Raw genomic sequence first — 18,626 nt, 5'->3', positions numbered from 1 at the left:
GGGAGATGGAGGACTAATATGTGATTTCTTTGAAGCAAATGAAGTGAACCATAAGCCTCTTTTTATCTATTTCCCACCATTATCACGTAATGTGTGTGGAGACCTGAAATTGCCAACACGTTGCCAAGAAACTGGCGCATTGACCATTTCCCTACAAAGCAAGCAGCTGTGTGGTGTAGACAGCCATTGGCCTGCACTTACATCAACCCAATAGGGAGCCGCAGAGATGACGTGTTTTTGTAGGCCAACCCGGAAGTTAGATCTGCAGTGGTTCCCTTAACAGAAAGCCTACTGTATGCATATTTCCCATAGACTTTTGGAGGAACGCAAAAAATAAGCTCTGTGATTAACAAAGGTTTATGATGTTTACACGTTTTATCTATCAAGATATTCTTTACAAATCAACACAACATTTGTTACTTTTCAAGCCGAAATTCAATCGCCAGAAGTAAAAAGCTAACACGATGCTATAAACAGACTACACTCGGTTGCTCGATATCAACGACACCACCACCAAGCCTCCGAAAACCCTTTCAAACTTTATTAAAAATGTGCTCCCTGGTAAGTAATTACTCCGTGAATGCATTATTTATTTGTAAGATTTATACGCGCGATGATGTCTAACGTCCCCGCCGAAGGAAGTAGCCGTTTTAAGCAACTTGTTAGCAACCGACGGTTTTAAGACACAATAAGGCTTTAAAAAATCACAAGCAGGTTGTAATTGGTGTCATAGAATAAAACGTGAAAATATTTAGAGGTTTTGTTAACCACAGACCTTATTTCAGGCGATTTGCCAAAAACCCATTCAAAAAACCCATAGACTTGGCGGCGATGGAACTGGAAGTCTTAAAACGCTTACTCGCTTCTGGGGTTTGCATACAAAAATATGTCTTCTCTGCAGCTCCCTATACTCTATTACTTTTGCGACTCTTTTTATATGAAAAACAAAGACATTTTTGGGCTTAAGGAGTAAGGCACACTCTAAAAAATAAAAAGTTGCTGAAAAGGTTCTTCACAGCGATGCCATAGAAGAACCATTGTTGGTTCCACAAAGAACCATTCAGTCAAAGGTTCTTCACAGAACCATCTCTTTCTTACATTTTTATCATCTGAAGAATGTTTTTCGCCACAAAAAAACTTGTGAAATGAAAACGTTCTTTGGATGTTAAAGGTTCTTTATGGAACCATTAAAAAAAACATTCTTCTATGGCATTGTGAAGCACCTTTATTTTTAAGAGTGCAGATCAGAGCCAGCATGTTTTAATATAACCTACGAAGCATTGCATCTTCAAACATAATTTTAAGGTAGCACAGAAGCGCTTTAGCAGGACAGCATAAAGACTGCTTAAGCAATATTCTGTATTCTGTATAAGTCATATCATCTTTAGAGTCAGACAATCACTTATGAAGTGATATCTGAGGTTTGGTACAGTGAGATGTATTTTTGGCGGTTATGTGGTGTTATTATATTGATCTACTGTGTCCTGAAGACGAAGGATATTATGGAAGGAAATGAGCCGCATACATCTGTAGGCGTGAAGAAAAACGTTTTTATGTCAAGCACACTCTTCATGAACTTAAACATAAGTAAATGACAGCAATAATTCACTTATACTGCTGAGCAGTGGTGGTAGCTAATGATGTCTTTATTCTGGAATCTGTGGACACAATAATGCACAGATTGCTGCGGAATCAGAACATATTTTATTCTTCAACATGACCCTCATGTCTTGTGTATTTTTTTACTTCAGTTCTCCTAGTTCTGCTAAGGACATCTTTTTCATATTAAAGTGATAGTTCACCTCCTGTCATTTCAAACCTGTATGACTTTCTTTCTTCTGCGGTAACCGAACAACGGTGATACCCATTCACTTCTGTTGAACCGACACAAAACCAATGCAAGTCAATGGGTACTGCCGTCGTTCGGTTACCAACATTCTTCAAAATATCTTCTTTTGTGTTCTGCAGAAGATAGAAAATCATAGAGGTTTGAAATGACAAGAGGGTGAGTAAATGATGACAGAATTTGTATTTTTGGGTGAACTATCCCTTTGTCATTTTTTCTGAAGAACTAAAAAATGTGAAGCTTTTTCAAGAGAGAGGCTGTCAAGAGCTTTTTTATAAAGACATTTGTGTTGTTTTACAGGAATGGATTGTTTATTTACTGAGGGAAAGCGTCAACTCGACGCTCAATTCTGTTTACAAAGCTTTGTTCTCGATTATACAACCGAATGTACTGATTGTACACTTATCAACAGCTGTCCCTGCCACTGTACTTATATTAACAAATTCTTTCGTTATTGCATCATGTTATTGCCTTATCTGTAACACAAGTCCTTTCCTCATTTGTCAGTGCATGGTAATGATTAAAAGTCTTCACTCTGTGCTGGGAGTGTCTGCTGAGAAGAGTTTGTCATGATTTTGAGGATGATAAATGACTTGAGTCTTAGCAGCATATTTAGTTTGGATGAGTTGGTATCACCTCCATTAGCCAAACGGTGTCTGGTTTAATTTACATCTGTAAGCGATTTTTTGGTAATAGAAACGGTCCATTATATCCTCTTCTGACCTGATGCTTGCATCAGAGGTGTTGATGGGCCATGAAGGTGTTGAGGTATCTGTGTCAAGTGCTCGTGCTCTTTAGAGGTAACTTGTGCTTAAAGGGCCCTAATCATCCGTCTGTAGGGTCTATTCTTCAATTGACCAAAATCAAATCTTGGTCGTGTAATGCAACAGTACATTTGCTGTTACAGCAAAGAAGTTGTGAAACACGAGGGAAAGCAGCTGTTGTTAAAATGTTTAACCGAATGAGTGGTCATTGTGGTTAAAGTGTGCACGGACCTCTTGTATTCAAAAGGGTGACGTGTGCTGTGGCTTTTATGCATGGGAGGAAACCTTTTCACAGTTTGGAGGGAAACGGTTTCCTATAGGTTGTTGCTGTCGATAAGGAGATCAGATCAAATCAACCATTTGATGGTGAAATAAAGAAAATACTGCATCTTTGTTGTTGTTTTCAGATTAGTGTGTTAGATATGGCTTTGGCACTTTTTGGCAGCAAGGCCTTGTGGCTTTAAAAGGTTTTCCTGTTATAGCAAACATATTTTCATCTCTTTGTGTTCATGTTTCCCCTTTTATGAAAAGAATTTGTCAACACTATTAATGAGCCGTTCCACCTTATGACTACAGATTTGCAGTGTTTTATTAGACTGTGCATGCCGTTGTTTTCTGATGCTAGTTAGATAAAGCGACAGGCAGGCAAATAAATAAGACACTGTAAAAACACATCACAATGTACTATATTAATAAAGGAATGTTGTGTATTGTTTTTATCATTGTGTTGTTTTCGGGTTTTAGAGTTAAACGGCACTGACTTGCATTGGTTTTGTGTGCATACATTAGAAGTGAATGCATACCACCGTTGTTCGGTTGCCAACATTCTTCAAAATATATCCTTATGTGTTCTGCAGAAGGAAGGAAGTCATAGGTTTGAAAAGACAAGAGGGTGAGTAAATGATGGCAGAATGTTCATTTTGGGGTGAACTATCCCTTTCAATACAATGCTTAGCATCTAAAGAAACAAAATCCATTCAATATAACAAGACAAGAGGCTATTTTGTAATAAGTCTACTGTTGTTTTTCTTTTTGAGTTTAGTTACAAATATAATGAAGTTCAATACTTTGTGAATCATTTGAGAAAACGTTACTAAACATCCCCAATGAAGATGACTATCTTTGCTCTGCTTCAAAACAATTTCTTCCACTTTGATCATTTAAATGAGAACATTACATTTTCAGCATAAACGTCATAAGCAACTGAATATAATTTAATAAATACGCTGACTCGATGATTCAGTTGTCATCTACAGTTCTAGTTCTTCAAAGTTTATTGCAGACACATTTCTGTAAGCCTCTATTCGTGATTGAATATTAATACTTTTATTAGTTTCTTTCCTCTGTAAACACAAGCATGTGGCGCTATTGGGAAAATGGGTTTTCGCAGCAATAACTAGACTGCATGTTACATTGCAGCGAGCTCAAGTAATTACAGGCTTTGCTATTACATTTATGGGAATAATTATTGTTTTACAGTAAGCCTGTAAGCAATACAAAAGGCTGATGTCTGAACACCAGTGAAAGTCTGGAGGAGATCGCTGCCCTGATATTACCTTGCCCCTTTATTATCTCTAAAGAGATAAACAGATGTGTGTGGCATTGTCTTTTACAACAGTGCAGTGACTTATTCAGCAAAAATGGACATTTAACCTCACTATGAATAGAATTCAGGAAATGTAGCTGTTGTAGGTTGCAACACAGAAGTATCAGGGTCTGACACTCGCATCCGTTGGTTGAGAATGATGTTGTTTGGAAAACAACGTAATAATGTGTCTCGGCTGCATATTTTTTATCTTGTTTGTTTGCTGTTCAAAATAAAATGTTGACATTAGGTTCAAACAATTCATCTATGCCATTGAACAGACCCAGACCTGAAGTTCCAATCAAGACGTGGCTTTTCGTTTTCCCAGAAGTTTGCGAGAAACTAGGGTCTCAGGTCAAAGGAACTATCCACCCGTAACATTCATGTCAGCTGATGGAGCCTCCGATGTTTTCAGAAGTCTGGAACGCTCACAGATTGTCTGTCTGGCTCAGGGCAGAGTGCCCATGTGGGCCCTGAGGTTGCTGTTGTTTTTGCTCAAGGTTGCATCAGAATGAGCAGTCACCAGTCATTTACAGACCTCAGTGTCCAAGTTCTGTTTTCACTCAAAGCATTTGGACTTTAGGAAACGGATGCTGCTTTTGTCAAGCATGAGGCTGAATATTATGAATAAGAATAATATTTTGGAGCATTGAGTATTACGTATTGATTGTGTCTCAATAGACAGTATTGATTGTGTCTTAATCGACAGTGTAAAGAAAGATCCCTTGGCCATATTTAGAAATACATTAGAAATACAGAAAGACATTCAACCCTGGTTATCCAATTTTGCTCGTGCTTTTCCATGTTTCCCATATACACAACACCCAGTGATGTAACTTAATGTCTGCTAAATGGCTAGTTTTCTTTTCATTTTACAGTCTTCCTTTAAGGGTTTGGTTTCTTGTAACGCATAGAGGTAAATGTTAATGCAAAGGCTTTGATTGTTGCCACTGCAAATTTATGTTGTAAACAAAAGCAATGCAGTCAATTTTGGAGATCATTTAATTTACATAAAAATTAAATTTAACATGCCAGCATGGTTTCCGTATGGGGGGGAAGTGTTATTTCTCTGCTGTCCTTCTGAAAACTTGTATCTCCATATTTTGTGGTTTTGATTTTTGCCATAAATCATTATTATTCACTCTATACGTTTAATAATATATCTAACCGATAAAAGTGTTAAAAAGTGCTTGTCAACTACGACAACACGGTATGCAATCGTTTAAAAAGTATAGTGCTTATTCCATTTCCTGAAAAACAGCGAATTTGGACATACAAGGTTTCAGAAGGACAGTTTTCCCTCAAACTATTTCATTAATAGTTTGAAGGAACAGACTTCTGAGGCCTCAAGCTAAACTGGGTTCAGACTTCATTCTTCACGTGATGATTTTCTAAGTTTGTGATGTCATACAGAATCATTCCTGAAGCTGTGCAACCTCCCTGTTTTGGTCCAGAGGGACCACTGTTTAACACTTCAGTTTAATGAGCAACCAGTTCTAAACCCTATCTGACAGATTCACATCCCATGAACATGCCCATGTTTTAACTGTTGCCACAGTTCGAGATGAAGAATCATCATGAAGAGTTTTTCTTCACTCTCCTGTCTGTGAAATCAAGGTCTGCAAGTCAGTGTTGGGACATTGTGATCACTTTGTTGTGTGTTCTGATTTAACTTGTATCGGTTGCACAATTCCCTGTCAGAGAAATTTAATGCTATTTAAATGTTCGTGTTGTTTTAAGGAGACATTGTGCAATATGCAATATCAGGAATCAGAGTGATACAAAAGTCAAGATTCAGCTGAACACATCTAAAAATAATTCAACAGTGAACAGAATGTGCTGAAGCTTTTGGAAGGTTTGGGTCTCTCACCTTTGACGGGGTAGAGGTTCACTGTACCCCAGAGGTCTTTGTAATAAAAAATAAGCTGTTAAAACAACAGTACATTGACATTCAATGGGATGATAAATGGTTGTTCAAAGAGTCAAATGTACATCCTGATTACGCAACGTTCATTCACCGTGTTTAGAGGATGTCCTAAAAAGACTCCTAAAGATTTTGAGGATATGTTTTGTTTTAGTAGGCGATTTTTAAAAGACCACCCCATTGTGTGAAGGCCCCAAAGCTTTACCCATTCTGTTACCTGTCTGTCAGCACCTTGGGAGCTTTATTCAATAAAACATAACTAATGCGATGAAACAAAACTACTTTCTGGCATTGAGGAAGGAAGGCATGTTGACGTGGGTTAGATTGGCATTACAAACAGGGTATGTTCTTGGCTGCGATTGCTTGCGTCCTTTGTTTTTCTGGTTGAGTTCCCAAGGCAGCTAATGTCAGCACCTGGTCAAGGTGCCAGTTAGGGAAGAAAGATGGACCGGTGAAAATTCTGACTGTTGCCACTTAGTTCATTCACAAATAAAATTGGCAGGCAAAACCACTGAAGTGGTTTCCTTTTCCCAGAATCCTTGTTAGCATGATGTTTTTAGCATTCTCAGAATGACTCCAGGCCTGTTGGCAATACATTTGTATAATGTCAGGTTACAGTCCTTTTCCTAATTTATTTTATGAGCTTTTTATTTGGCAGGCAGTCATTAAATGTGTTCGTCCACCTATGATGTAACAACAGCCATGATAATGATTGAATATCATATTTAATAATGAGTAAATTATAATAATGTTAAACAAGTACAACGACAAGAAATACATTTCTTGGTGTTTATATCACTTACACTTGACTTGGCCTTATGGGATAGAAAGTGTGCATCAGACGCAGTTGACCATCTTCTGTGTTAGTTAGGTTTCAGGCATTGTGCATACTGATTTTCACCTACTATTTAGTATGTAATTACATGATTTCAGAGGCAAAGCTAGTCTTGCTGCGGTTTAGTGCAGTTTAATGGTTTATTCTTTGCCTTCCAGTTTTTATTTAAAGAACATTTGGATTGTTTTGAATTTTATTTGTTTTGAGGCAACCTGATCTGAATTCGTAACTATTTTATGAGGTGGCTAATTTGTATGAATTCATTCGATGTGAATCGTACAAAAACCCACGATTATTAGGAAAAACGCAATACTTAATATACCCCACCCCTAAACCTAACGTCACTGGTGCTAAAGAAAATCACACTCAAACATACAAATATGATCATATGAATTTATATGAATTAGCCACCTCGTAAAATAGTTACGAATTCCATGAGATTGTGTTGAGAGAGATCATTTTCCTTGATCACTATCTGATTACAGTATTAGAAGAACAATAGAGTCACTTTCATATTTAGATATATACAATATATAGATTGTAGTAGTTTTAAATGCTTATGTTTTTCAGTAGTTTTAATATTTGTATTTCAGATATTTCACTTTACATTTCAGTCAATCAGATATCATCTTAAAGCCTGAAGACGTCCAACTTGTCAGTCTGAAATGTGAATCCAACAAGTCCATATCTAATGACCAGTTTTCATAATATAGCCTACTTGCAGGCTTGAACGACAGGATGTGACATGTTATATATGGACAAAATGGAAATTCCACTGTATACATGCTGCCCTTTGACAGAGCTCAGGCCTTTGGGCGCTGATGCCTTCGTACAGTATCACACAAACGGTACACAACTGTCAGTCTCTATTCTCCACATTGACATAGCACAGACATAGCAGTAGATCTTCTACTGAGTTTCCAAACACTATGGATGTAATTCATATGAGAGGACCAGATGTTTTGCTACAGGCTTACATTTCTCATCTAGAACTCCATGGGAACGTACACGTCTTTAGAAATATTACTTATTCTGTTGTGAGCGTAAAGCCACCCAAAAAACAAGTTCGCATGACCGAATTTTATTTTTCCTGGAAATGGGTCAAATTTGGCAGATAACTGCATTGATACATTATTTTGTGCAGTTATTCTATTCCTTTCATTTATTTAATCAAAGAAATTGGGTTTTGGTTTACCGCTAGTTAATCTAATGAAATCAATCAAATGACTCTGGCTTCCTGTTCTTTGCAGTTTTTCACTGGAGTTTCTAGAGGAAATCCAAACCTTTTCATTTGTATTGTATGATTTCAGATAATTGCACATTGTGTCCATGCATTTCCAGTAATGTGACTAGCAGTTCATCTGTTTTATTCTTAACGCTGACCTTTCACAATGAAAAACTGCTGAGCGTGGAACATGGTAAATATATGTAGACCATGAGCCAAAATCCATCAGTCTCTATCAGATAAGACCAAACAGTAACTGCAATCTTTACAAGTAAATCCCATGGGCTCAGAGAAAAATATAGGGACGCAGTTCACACTTCTAAAATGAGATTTTAGTTTTGCTTGCTTAAGGTACATACTGTATGTGAAATGTGTGGGACCTTCATGGTGAGAATGTATTAGTGTGTGTCAACTGGTATGGTTTTTCTTAATCACACATTATTAGAAAAACAATTTAGTTAAAACTTGACTTTTTTCAGGTTATCAGTCTATGTTTGATGAAACTAATTTTATCGGCCTCAGGAGCTCAATGGCACGATAAGATATGGGCTAATTTACCCCCTGTTCTCTGGTGCACAGTTTGGATAAATACATGTCTGCCAGTCATCTCTCTGCATCCTCTCTGACCTCTATCAGGTAACTGGATTTCCCGCCCTGATGCTATTGACTCAGCTGGGCTTAGTAAAGTGTTTCTTTTTGAACACACTTGGTATTGCAGGCCTAATTTGTAATGCTGCTAAAAAGGTTGAAGCCCTACTAAGCAAGCTTTAAGCCCGGCTTTATTATCCTTTACACCTCCATACCACTGCAGAGCTCCTTAAAGAAATCCCACCCTCAGAAAACAAGCTTCTGCTCTGGGGTCCTCTTACGAGCGTGTGAAATCCCTGAACGTTGGTGTTTTTAGAAGCCTAGGCGTATGGAGTCAAAGGTCAGGAGAGCTTGGAGGTCCAATACATAAAGTTGCCCCTCAGATACTTTTGAGGGCCTTGAAACGCGACCGAACTTCCTCCCAATTTACATGTGTGGGATAAATAGAATGTCTGACTGGGAGGCTTAGCTTTTTAGTTATGGATAAATTAATTGATCTTGTGCTTTGTTGCAGTAATGTTGGTCAGAATTAGGGCTGTGCAAAAATATCGATACATGTAACTATCGCAATATTTTTTTTTCCGATAGTGTATCGATAGTGATACCTCTACTATCGATCATTTTTTTATCTGCTACTGCTACTGCAGTGCATTAGACAAAAAGTTTATTAAGAAAAGTAACAATGACATTTATTGTGCTTTCACAGATGTGACACCAGCGCATTTATAGCACGGATGAAACAGGGGTTTTATACTGCCCATGTTCAGTGTTTTAACTATAATGCACCACAACAGCCAAGTGACTTGCGTGAGCCACCTTATTCCCCTGTGCTACCCACTTGAGGGGCGCAATCCACAGTTTGAGAACCCAAACCTCTGATCTAAAGGTCCATGCATCACACATCATGGCCACTCTGCAGAGGTAAGGGATGTTTTTACACTTATCCTTACAGAAAACCCCCGCTGGTGCACAGAATGTTGTATTTCTAGCTCTAGTTTTGACATTTTCTATTTAAAGTATTGCAATATATCGCAAATGTGTATCGTATCGAAATACATAGCAATATATTGTATCGTGACCCATCTATCGTCATATGTATCGTATCAGGGGGCACTTGCCAATACACAGCCCTAGTCAGAATATATTATATAACAGAATCTATAAAACCACGGAAAGAATTAAGAGACCATTTCAAAGACCATTTTCAGTTTTTCTGAATTTACTATTTATAGGTATGGGTTTAGGTAAAGTTATTATTTTTGTTTTATTCTGTGAACTACTAACAATATTTCTCCCAAATTTCAAGCAAAAATATTGTTTCTATTTGCATGTATTTGCAGAAAACGGAAAGTGGAGAAACAGGTCAAAATAACAGAAAAGATGCTCTGTATTTTTCCAGACCTCAAATACTGCAAAGAAAACAAATTTATATTCACTTTTAATTTAGCAATACAACAGTATGGGTCATTTTCAAAAACTATTTTTTATGTGATAACCTCGATTTTTATCACAGTTTCCACGTGTCCTGTCGTGCTGTCAGTCTTTCACATTGCTGCTGGATGACTTTGTCACTCCTTTGGTTTGATTTTTTAGGCCACAATACATCTATGCTGATTAAATGAAAATTTGGAATGACCTCCCCTTAATTCCGCGGCTGTTTTTGTTTTTAAGTTGGTTTGACCAAATTCATCAAATTCAAGAGTCGTGGAGTAGTTTCAGTTGTCTTCCGGTGGTCGCTTTACGTATTAATCACTCTCAACAGGTAACTTTCAGTGGGTGATCATGATGAATAGCACCAAGTCCATTAAAGTAAAACAGAAGTGATTAATAACATCCATAGACCTGCATATAGAGCAAAACAAATACACATCTTTCCTGACCTCTTGCCTGCCGTTCAGGGTGAAATCATAACCTTTGTGTCCTGCACACACACGGCAATCAAAACAAACCGAGCCTTAGGCTGAGAAACAACGCACTCTCATTTATCCACAAGTGTTAATGACCATTTCCTACTTCTGGGCTCATGAGTCAAAAGCGTTTGCGGCATCCTGTTCTGGTTGCTATAGCAACAGCTCATCAGTTCCACCCACAATCATAAACACATTTTTTAGTTTTGTTTACAGAACATTTTTAATGCTTGCCATATGGCTTTCTTGATGTAATTGTAATCAGTAGCTACATGATCGTCTTTGATCTACATCTTCATCGCAGCAAGCAATGATGTATGTTCTTGGCCTGTGTTTTTCTGCAGGCATCGATCACGAAGTATCTGATCTCTGCGGTCTTATCCGGTTTTAGTGTCAGGAGCACAAATGAGCTCAAGGCCCAGAATAACAAGCAACATAAACAGCTCGCAGCGCTCTCTACGGGGAGCCCGATCGTTTATCTCTCTCAGTGAAGCAATCTCTCAGTGAAATATTTTCACAACTGTTTGTGCTGTGTGGGGCACTAATGGGTCATTTGGTCCTGATCAATTCTCTGAAGTTCTAGTGGAGTTCTGTAGTTGATGTAAAGTTCATAGGACCTGTGATAAATAGTCGGTAGTTGTGTCAGACTGATTACTCATCTCTGTTTTAGCTCAGGACTGAGGGAGCTGCCTGAATGAAGTTAAACCTGAGGAATCAAATGGCAGCATTGTAATTGTGAACAGTATGAAAAACAAACTGAAGTTTTCTGCTTTTTTTGTATTCGTTTATTTCCTGGCTACAATTGGTTTGATAGAATGTTAAATTCATCTCTTTTGAAGTGTCACGTCGTTGGTGATATAAAGTTAGTATACTGATTCATTAACTTTATAATTATGCATACTTCTGTATTATCAAAATATAAAATTGGAACTACCATTTTTTTTAATAGATGCAAATATGTTTAATTTAAAAAAGGAAAAAAGACAGAACAGTTGCACATATAAACAAATGAAATAAAATATGGTTCATTTCACATGTTTTGCTTTGGTTAATACTGGTAAAAAGTTTTAGAACACAATTCATATTTTTTCCACATTTCTGAAAAATAGTAAGCTTATTAAAACTGTGGAATAGCACAAAGGCAACTATGAGGATTATGTTGCGACTAAAAAATCTAAACTAAATAAAAAGCGTTATAATTTAGCATCTTCAATGTAGCATCTTTTGCATAAAATCTGCAGAAAGGTTCTCTTTGCATTTTATCATGCCACTTCTTGGGGTTGCACCCTAAGTTTTTTTAAACAATTAGTTAGAATCTATTCTGAGCTCTTATTGGCTGCTCTTTTTTCATTATTTAGTCAGTATCATCCATACAAGATATTTTTCATAAAAAAATATTCGTTTAAAATGAAACTAATCTATGAAACTATATGAAACTAATTTCAGACATTTAAACATACACTTTCAGATGACAATGAGAATCATTTCAATTAAGTTTTCGAAAACTTTTGACCGGTAGTGTACACTACTGTTCAAAAGTTTAGGATCACTTGACTGAAGTGTATTTTGTAATCTTAAACATCATTTGATCTAAAAGCATTTAAAATGATACGTTTGTAGACAAAAATAAAATTGTGAAAACATAATAACTTATTTCATTAGAAAACTAAAATTCTATTTAATAAAAGTTTTTGAATGCATGATTTGGACTAAATAATGAGGAAAGGGCAGCCAATAGGAGCCCAGCATAGGAACTTATTCAGTACTGTTTTAAAAGCATATCAGGATGAGACCTGAAGAAACTGGCTTATAAAATAGTAATTCTGCAAATTCAAGGCAAATTGCAGCTACTAAAATGTAACAAAACTTTGATTTGTTTTAGTCTTCTTTAGTCAACAACGTAATTCTGATCATCACATTAGTGCTTCTATGAGTTTCTTATACTGCAATCTAGAACAGTAGTGTAGGTAAGATTTAAGAACTCTCACACACACACACACACACACACACACACACACATTCTTTCAGACAGTTTATTTAAGTTCTCACCTCATTATCCTGTCTTTCAATGAAACAGGTGTGAATGTCTTGCTCACGGTTCTTTCAGCCTCTTTGCACAACAATAAAAACAGTGTAACTAATATCCTCCTGCTCTCTCTGGATCAAATTAAACTACATATACTTCTCACCTTAACAATAATAAAGCCGCAATAGTGTAAACTGTTCTCTCACCTCAGGAAATGACACCCTGTGCACATGCTTTTTTCCTGTGGAAGTCTTTGGATGTAACTCAATAGCAGGTGAGAGAACAACATTTGTAGTTTGCAGAAAGTTGAACCCATATTATTGCTATGTGTGTGTGTGAATAATGTTCAGCTAATCCAACCCTAAAGCCTAAGAGAGTACTTGCTGAACGCATTAAATAAATGCCAAAGTTTAAATGGAAAAGAGGGCCGACTTACCAAGAGTGGTATTATTTAGTTGTGCAATAGTTGAATTAATAAATGTCATGATGACTTGCGTTGTGTTATTCTGATTTACGCTGCATTTTGATCAGTTAGAAACATTGTCATGGTCATGTCATGTGAATCACAGACAGCCTCTGAAGTCTGGAGCTTAAGAACCGCAGGTGTTTCAACAGAGCGTTTTGAGGGGGAATATGGAAGGGCCATTAATAATTTTAAATAGCTGCCTAGCATAAAGTGGTATGAATTATTAGGTCACTGTGAGGAGTGCACTTTGAGCGAACGTGTGAGTCTGAATGTATGAAAACTTTCAGATAGCAGACCTCATGTAGCTCTACTTCTGGATAACATCAGAGGAGAAATGCTCTTGAGTTCTGGAATTTATTTCTGATTGCTGTGTGACGTCTGCTCAGAAAATAACCACAAGCCATATAAACTCCAAATCTATACACAGTCACCATAACCTCAGAGGCATGTTCGCAAAGCAAGTTCATGTAGATAGTACATAGAACATAAATGTTACATAAGCAATATGAAGTTTAACTCCAAGCGATTGAAGCCGTTTTCTTGCATTTAATTTATGTGAGTTACAGAATCATCTCTTGTATTTTCATTTGCATTTCACTCTTCAAAAGTGTCTATATTTCTCTCCTGAACCTTTATAACTTTTTCCAGTCTTTCAAGCTCAATAATCTTCCTCCAGTCCTGCTTTCCCCCAATTCCCATGGCTCCATGCCAAGTTATGTCTTTGCCTTCCATCTTTGCTTTCGAGTCTCACTCTGTCTCTCTTCTTGTCTGAAAACATCTTGTCTTTTTCTTTCTGGCGCTGTTCCTCTAATCATTTCTTTCTCTTTGATGTATCATTCCCTCACACTCTTTTTCTTGAATTTTATGGTTAAACTTTGGTTCACATTGAAATTTATGCTTGTGCTATCCGGTTCACTCTAAGTGCTTTGAGTCTTTATTCTGCGCCCAAGTTTGTAAATAGTTTTAATGTTCTTCTATTTGAATTCATGCTCTGAGTGATTTTTTTATCTCAATACAATGCAACTAACTGATTCTTCTTTACACACGCCTCTTACTGGGAAGTTTCACATTTACCAGAATTCTCGAGGCTGTGAGTCAAAAGATTTTCATTTGGTGAATAATGTGATTCGTGTGATTACATTCAATGTGATTTGTTTGCCATAAGTGAAAGAAGTGCTTAAAATGAACAATTACATAAATCTTTCAATAATGGGAGGGTAATATTACTTCATATTTCCTTGATAGCATCACATACTAGTTTTGGATGCTTTTTTGCTCGACTAATATACCCAAATTGTAGATGTTTAAGGTTAAAGGGATAGTGCACCCATAAAAGAAAATTCTGTCATTATTTACACGCCCTCTTGCCATTTCAAACATGTATAACTTTCTTTCTTCTGCAGAACACGAAAGAAGATATTTTGAAGAATGTTGGTAACCAACCAACGGTGGTCCCCATTGACTTGCATTGGTTTTGTGTCCACAACAGAAGTGGATGGGTCCCGCCATTGTTTGGTTACCAACAGTCCTCTCACCCAAAATAACCTCCTAAAGTTACAATATGTTGTGCAGTTGAAGCAAGCAGTAAAATATGGACTCTGGGGGAGTGACACGCATTCAAATCCTATAAAAGAATAATTTACCACGGTATTACTGTTTGTCACGGTTTGATCTAAATATCAAAGCAATTTTAAAAACGCTGTGTTATAGGCATGAGCTCTTTGTTTTTTATTACACATTCTTCAAAAATACTTTTGTGTGGAATGTGTGTGCGGTAGTACGGTAGATTTTAACTGGTCCAGCTCTATTATCTTTTAATTATGCCTGGAAACCTGATGGCATGTCTTATTGGGGCAGGAAGCTAAAAGCGACCGAAAACATCTGCAGGCTGTTTCTGCAGACGCAGACACTGTTTTTACATGAGTGTATGGTTTGCATATGTACACTTTCAATTGAGCGAACCGAAAAGGTGTTTAACTAATTCTTATGGTATGGATACATTTATCATGAGAAATATAATAAACAATGTTTGTAGGTCATTGGGCTTTGTTCTCTATTAAAAGGTTTTCGTTTTGGATTCTAATATTCCAATTTAAACCATCATCTGGTCATTGGCTGTCTGTTTCTCATCCAAACAAATAGTTAGGTCGTGTGGTTTGGCTTTGCCCTTTATTTGTGATAACAAATGAGATTTCCTTCGAATATTTGACAGTTCATATGGCGGTGTTTGGTTCTCATTGACTTGCAACAGTCCTCTGGGATTTCTTAACAATGGGAACATACTAATAGAGAACATATACCACTTCTACAGCCTTTTAACATATTTTCGCTAGAGTATGAGGGTGAAACACTAGGAACGGAGTACAATTCTTCGTCAATTCAATATTGCCGTTGTTTTCTCTTTGAACCCGTGCCATTATTTCATTTAGTGAGATTTATTTTCATAGGGAGAATGACATTGTTTATGTAGAGGCTTTCTCAGAGTTCATTATGTGAAAAGACATCTGGGGGAGTTTCATATGAACACCGGCCCCACATCAGTTTGCCATGTATTTCCAATCATGCAGAGTGTCTTGTGACCACAGGTTCATTGCACAAAAAAATCTGATTAGGAACAGTTTATGCGGTTGACAAGCAAATTGAAGTTTAGAGAAATAGATAACAAAACTTAATGGAGAACATATTTTTTGCTCGTATAAGAGTTATATTAGAACAATTTGCACCATTCACAAATTTTAATGCGTGTTTTGCAATATTTTAGCAATTTAACGGTAGAATTACGGGAATTTAAATCACAACCCACGCAGAATCAAATTCATTTATAGTGTCATCACGACAGATCATTTCAGCATTGTGACAGAAGATTAACTTGTATTCCCTGAGAATATGCAGAGTTCTCATCTGCCAGCCAAAAAGATGTTCTTATCTGTCACATCGTACTAAGACATGCTGTTATGTACCACAAATGACTTATTATGTAACCCCACCTTGATGAGTAATAAATCGCTTTATCTTTGGCTCCCACAGTAACAGACAGGTAGAACATGCATCCTAAACAAAAGGACCCATCGTATTAGAATGCTCAAATGCATAATCCATCCCACCTGAATCTGAAGTGTAATTACTGTTTCTGTTCAAACGCTGAATGCACGGTAGAGCATGAAAGATCTCGAAAACCACATGACGCAAAAGGTGTACCTGAAGTGTGTTTCTGCCAATGATACAATGGCCTCAAGCCAGTCTAAGCTGTGGGATCAGGGTGGTGCTTTGTTAAACTTTCTGTTCCACACATCGCCAAAGTGTTCTTGAACTCTGTGAAAAGACAAGGAATTTATTGTTGAGCACACTAGACATGGTCTGATCTGCAATGGCATTGGTTGTCTGAGTGCATTTACATTTATGCATTTGGCAGACGCTTTGTTGTGCATTCAATCTATCCTTCTTTTTTAACCCGTGACCTTGATGTTGCATGTAAAGAAACATGTCGCGGGTTTTTTTAAATGATTGAATATGCATTAGCTCTGTTGGGACATAGAACTTTTATTGGATAATAAGAGCACGTGACATGCTGAGATTCAAAGTGGTTTTGGTGTAAAACCCACAGTGCTGTAGAGCAGACACAATGCATCTATGTGAGGAGCTTTTGAAATCCACAAAAAAGGTGGATTGGTTTCTTGCAGTCAGAAAAATGAAGCCTGCTACTGATGAAGTCTTTTACTCTTTGTCCAATGCGTGTCACTTTACTTTGTCCTCTGGTATAATTCTTTGCATGTGTAAAGCAAAACTATGTACCCCGTTTCCATTCCTTCCAAGAATATCTCTTCACACTCTTTCCTTTCCAACTGCATGCCGTTTAGATCCTAGATCCTGTCCATGATTTTATTAATGTAAGGATGTATTTTTCTGGGATTAACAGTTAGTCGACTTTAGTTGTGTTAATCCAGAGACATGCAATTGGGACCAACATCATTTTAAACACTTTCCCAACTGACATCATGCGGGATCCAAAATGAATGCTTGCAAAGGGCCAAATGCGAGTAGTAATGAAATCCCATCTTCTGGCGACTTGTAGCTGCAACATGGTTTAAAAGGAAATGTTTAGGGTTGTCATACATTATCATGTTATTTTTTATATATACAGAACTGGTGATCAGCAGCCATAGAGATCATTACATAAGAACAAGAGTGATTCAACTTGGTTTCTGTTATTTTTGTTAATATTGCTCCAAAAAAAGGAAACTCAACTCCAGTTTGGCCATACAAATATAACCATGTCTTCAGACTGTTAATAAAGTAACAGTTGCAAAGCCATGTTCTTACTGCACATATTCCTACAGTATATACAGCCATGCAAAAAATTAAGAGACCATTTCAAAATTTCATTTAATCAGCATTTAGATGTATTGTATTCATTCCAGTCCAGAGCTTGTTAAATAAATAAATAAAACCTCAGGAGTGACATAGTCATCCAACAGCAATGTGAAAGACTGACAGCATGACAAGACAGAGAATTATTGAGGTTATCACATAAAAAAATCTGAACTTTTTCCAGTACAAATATTACTGTTGTATTGCTTAAAAGTGAATATGAACTTGTTTTCTTTGCAGTTTTTCAGGTCTGAAAAAGTACAGAGCAACATTCTGTTATTTTGACCTGTATCTCCTGTTTACATTTTCTGCAAATAAATGCAAACAGAAACAATATTTTTATTTGAAATTTGGTAGAAATATAGTAGTTCACAGAATAAAACAAAAATGATCATTTTACTCAAACACATACCTATACATACCTATAAATAGGAAATTCAGAAAAAATGAAAATATGTTTTAAATGGGCTGGATGTTTTACACATGTAATCCCCAGTAAACTGAACAAATTTCACATTGTTTTGTCTTCTTGTCAAGGCCTCAATGCCTCCCATGCAGTGAAGAATTCAGGATTTATGTTTAACTTGGATGAGACAATAATATACTCAGGGCTTAACTGTTTATTGTCCCGTCCCGTTGTTTTAAGCACAGAATTAGAAAAACATAGTTGATGAAGTGTCAGTGGCCTTTTAAACAGTCATAAGAACAATAAGCTTTAGGTCATTGCTCTTCATGGGTAACATGCCAGCTGTTGTTTTGTATCAAAATTTGCATTACCTTCAATAATACAATTTTTGGACGGGAAAACATCATGCACCGTCACAGACCTTTTCCTAGAATAGATTTTTTTGTCGGTTTCTGATCTAATTAGTTAAAACTCCACAGGATAATGTTTCAAAGACCACATGACCAGTCTAGACCGTAGTTAAGTGGTTTAGCCACCTAGGACTCATATCCTTATATTTTACTCTGAGATGGGGCCTTTTGGAGATTTTAAATCATGATGTTTCAAGCCACACGAGAACACACAATTACTACTGAAAACTATTGCAATTACTATCATGAATATCTCAACAAAGATAAACCACAGTA

Source organism: Triplophysa rosa, linkage group LG9 (genome assembly GCF_024868665.1).
Source record: "Triplophysa rosa linkage group LG9, Trosa_1v2, whole genome shotgun sequence".
In the NCBI taxonomy this organism is placed as follows: domain Eukaryota; kingdom Metazoa; phylum Chordata; class Actinopteri; order Cypriniformes; family Nemacheilidae; genus Triplophysa; species Triplophysa rosa.
This window is presented reverse-complemented; position numbering follows the sequence as displayed.